Source organism: Penaeus vannamei, chromosome 12, assembly GCF_042767895.1.
Source record: "Penaeus vannamei isolate JL-2024 chromosome 12, ASM4276789v1, whole genome shotgun sequence".
NCBI classification, from domain to species: Eukaryota; Metazoa; Arthropoda; class Malacostraca; order Decapoda; family Penaeidae; genus Penaeus; species Penaeus vannamei.
The window spans coordinates 7845547-7850546 of record NC_091560.1 but is presented as its reverse complement, the minus strand read 5'-3'; positions in this window follow the sequence as shown (position 1 = coordinate 7850546).

Sequence of the window (5000 nt, the reverse complement as noted above, 5' to 3'; positions counted from 1 at the left end):
AAGGAGGAGGAGAGGAAGAAGAAGTAGAAGAAAAGAATAAGGAGAAGAAAAAAAATAAAGAAGAGGAGGAAAGTAGTAGAAGAAAATAAGACATTGAAAAAGTGCACGAATTTTGATGGAAAAAATAAGGAAAATAATAATATCAAGAAAAATGATAATTATAAGGAGGAGGAGGAAGAAGGAGAAGAAGAAGAAAACGAGACAGAATGAAAAAAGTGCACGAATTTCGAAGAGAAAAATAAGGAAAAACAAGGAGAAGAAAAAATAAAATGGAGGAAGAGGAGGTGGAGGAAGAAGAAAAGGAAGAAGAAAAGTAAGAAGAGGAAAAAGACGAAGAAGAAGAAAAGAATGAGTAGGAGATTTTTTTTTCTCCGGGCATAATGACCATGCGTCAGTCACAGTGACAGATCTTGACGTTGTTATAGTATTGTCTTCCTTTTTCTCTTGTTTGTTGTTGTTGTTGTTGTTGTTGTTGTTGCTATTTTGGTGGTGGAATGATATTCTTCTCTTCCTCAAGGATAATTTTATTCTTTATGAGGGGGGGGGCGTTTTTATTGATATTATCATCTTAAGAGCGAACTACACATACATACGCACTCATAAAACACACACACACACACACATGCATACACACACGCACACACACTCATAAAGCACGCGCACAAACGCACACACACACACACACACACACTCACACTCACACCCACACTTACATACATACACGTGACTCACTTTCCACTTACATAAAAACAAATAATACAATAGGCCTACCTTTATAAGGGAAAGAAAGAGATGGAAGATGGATAAATAGATGATAAAGTAGAATAAGAGAAAGGAATCGACGGAGGGAAATATCTTAGAGAAAGGGTAGAAAAGATAAAGAAGGAGAATACAGAAAAAGAAAATGAAAGGGGAGAATAAAGACAGAAAGGAATAAACATAAAATAAATAAATAAAGAAAGGAAAGGAAAGAAAAAGGTGAAAGACAAGAAAATCAACGACAACGAAGAAGGAAAAGAAAACCAGAGAAAGATAAAGAGAAAGACAAATGAATAAAGAAAAAAATATAAAAAAAAGCCCCAAATAAACTACTTAACAACCAAATGATAATCACAGATTCACGCAGTTTCTTAGAATTAACCTAATTGGCAACGCGTTCATTATACCACGTGATCGAACGTGCCAGACGAACAGGAATCCAGATATGTTAATTGCAGTATTACCTTAATGATTTGCATGTGATTGCTTTGAAGTTGATGTTGAAAAATATGTTAGTACCATAAAGGCGGGAAACCTGCATGACGTCACGAACAAACATGGCTGCCGGTCGAAACAGCGATCGTGGCTCATTGTTTTGTTTATATTTTTATTTTTTTAGGCTTATTAAGTTCGAATTTTTTGTTTGTGATTGTCTTTCATAGTTTTTTACAGTATGGGATCTCTTCTTTGTGTCCAGATAGTAGAAAATATCCTAAACAACAACAGTGTTGATAAAGATTATCGTGATTGAGAATAATGGCGATAAAGATAGTGATAACAATGATAATGGTAGTGCATATGATAATGATGATGATAACAATAATGGTACTGCATATTGTAATAATAATGATAACAATAATAATACCGCAAGTAATGATGATAGTAGTAATAATCCTGCAAATAACGATAATATTAATGAGAATAATGATACAACAAATATGAATAATAATGATATCAATAATACTGCAAATAACGACAATAATGATAAAAATAATGATACTTTTTCTTCTCCTGCTGCTGCTGCCTGTTGCTGCTTCTGCTGCCGCCACCGCCACCCAGTGACCTCTGACCTTGCTGGCCACAGAAGGTGAACAGCAGGTTGTCGGCAAATCGGCAAAAGTCAACGATCCAACCGCAAAATATTTCTGCATAATCACCCAGATAATGTATTTCTCATTGGTACAAAATCCATTTTCATTGCAGTTCACTCTAAATCGGCTTGAATACACTGGCCCGCAACAGTATATTTGTTGTAGGATCATTGTATTAACGCCTGTAATGTCGTATTTATTGTGGCTTTTATATCTCATGTTTTAAAATATTGGCTTTTTATACCCATTACCTTAGCAGGCCAAGCAAAAACTTGGTAAATGGCTAAACAACATACCATGAAAACCTTTTATATAGAATTTTGCGATTTGGACTACAATCAGCATTTTGCTCAAGACCCGTGCATACATCTTACTAGAATATTATACAATATCTTTGGCATAACTGCAGTTTATTGTCCTGGTGTGAGACCTCCAAAGAATGCAGATTATTTGCGGAACTCAAGCACTGAATCGACAATAGCTCATGACTGACCTCTTAGGAAATTTTTAAGATTATGGTAGTCAAACTTCGGACCAATAACAAAGTGGTAAATAGCTTATAAAAGGCCACTATGCAAAGGCAGGGGGGTTGTTGCTGTCTGATATAAAAAAAACTTTTTAGGGATAGAGTATAGTATGTTATCCAGGCACTATTGATGTGTAATTGGCCCACATTTGCAATGTCTGCTGGACACTACCACTAATACTAGTATTACTACTTCTACTATTACTACTACTACTATTATCACTACAGTTACTTCTATTACTATTACTACTACTGCTGCTGTGACTACTATTATTACTAATGCTACTACTATTACTACTACTACAACTACTATTAGTAATATTACCACCACTAATGTTACAACTATTAGTCCTATTACTACAACTACCATTACCACTACTACTGCTACTATTACTATTACTATTATTACTGCTTCTACTAATACTATTACTACTAATTCTAGTACTATTACTACTACTATTATTACTACTTCCACTAATACTATTACTACTAACATGGTAATAATGCTAAGTAATGATAATGATGAGAATGTGACAGTAACAATAATAATGATTTTAATGATAACGGTAATAACAGTAATGATAACAATAATGATAATGATAGCGATACTTATAATTCCGATAATAAAGATATAATAATAATAGTCACAATAGTAATAATAATAGTATGCATAATAATAAAAGCATCAACAACAAAAATAACACTAATAGTAAAAGTGGGAATGATAACACTAATGATAATAGAAAAATAAAGTAATGCTATTACTGCTAATAATAATAATGATGATATTCAAAATAATAATGACAGAATTCAAGATATTGCTGATACTATAATGACATAATAACGATAATATGATAACATAAATGGTGATGATAATAGAAAAGATGATTATGATAATGATCATAACATGACCATATAAATAATGATGATAGTAATGATAATGATGATAATAGCAATAATAATAAAGATTATGACGATAATTATGAAAATAATCAAATACGCCACCATTATTTGTTCATAATGAGACTGTAAAAATGAATATGGAAGAAAAATGAAAGAAAAATGAGAATGAAAAAAATGAAACACGAAAGTAGGAAGGAGAAGAAGAAGGAAAGAAGGGGAAGGATAAAGAAAAGAAGTTTTAAAAAGCGAAAAAAGGGAGAAAAAGAAAAGTAAATATAATGGACAAAAAAGGAAATGCGAGGAAGAAGAAGAAGCAAAGAAGAAGAAGAAGCAAAGAAGAAGAAGCAAAGAAGAAAAAGAAGCAAAGAAGAAGAAGAAGCAAAGAAGAAGAGGCAAAGAAGAAGAACAAGCAAAGAAGAAGAAGAAGCAAAAGAGAAGGAGAAAAGAAGAAAACGAAGAAGAAGAATAAAAAGAACAAGAAAGAACGAAAATGAAGATAAAGATAAAGAAGGGAACAGAGAAAGGGAAGCAAGGAGATTATATCTTTATTAAATGAGACATCTTGAGCATCTTGAAAAAGCTGCGAGGAGAGACGTGTCTTCGAGTACCTGATTAAGACGCAGAATCCCATTTCCTTTTGAGATGATGATGTAAGGCGTTGCTGGGAAATGCGTCTGATTTAATATATCATGATATTTGTGTGTATGTATGTATGTATGTATGTATGTATATATGTATATATATATGTATATATATATATATATATATATATATATATATATATATATATATATATATATATATATAGACACACACACACACACACACACACACACACACACGCACAATCACACGCACAATCACACGCACACACACACACACACACACACACACACACACACACACACACACACATACACACACACACACACACACACACACACACGCACACACACACGCACACACACACGCACACACACACACGTACAATCACACACGCACACGCGCTTGCACACACACACGCACAATCACACGCACACACACACACACACACACACACACACACACACACACACACACACACACACACACACACACACACACACACACACACACACACACACGCACTCACACACATATATATCATATATGTATGCAAATATCATTTTATTGATCTACCATGTTTATCTATACATTTTTGTTTATTCTCTTTATTTACGAATTCTATATATTTCTTATGTTTTATTCTAATTCGATACATTTTTATTATCATTATCAGTTTAAGTGTTTATTCAGTATTTTTTTCGTAAGAATTCTTTGCGACAATTTATCTCCCTTTATCTTACTTATCCAGTAATTATTTCGGATTATAAACATATTATGATATTAAAAGAATGGAACCTAATTAAAGCGAACTGGATTAACGGGATGATGATGATGATGTGTGTGTGTGTGTGTGTGTGTGTGTGTGTGTGTGTGTGTGTGTGTGTGTGTGTGTGTGTGTGTGTGTGTGTGTGTGTGTGTGTGTGTGTGTATGTATGTGTGTGTGTGTGTGTGTGTGTGTGTGTGTGTGTGTGTGTGTGTGTGTGTGTGTGTGTGCGCGTGTGCGTATGTGTATTATTATCCATATTTATAAGCCTATACCTGCATCTACGTACACATTTCTATACATACACACAACACATACGTAGGTACACACACGCACATATAACTATACATAG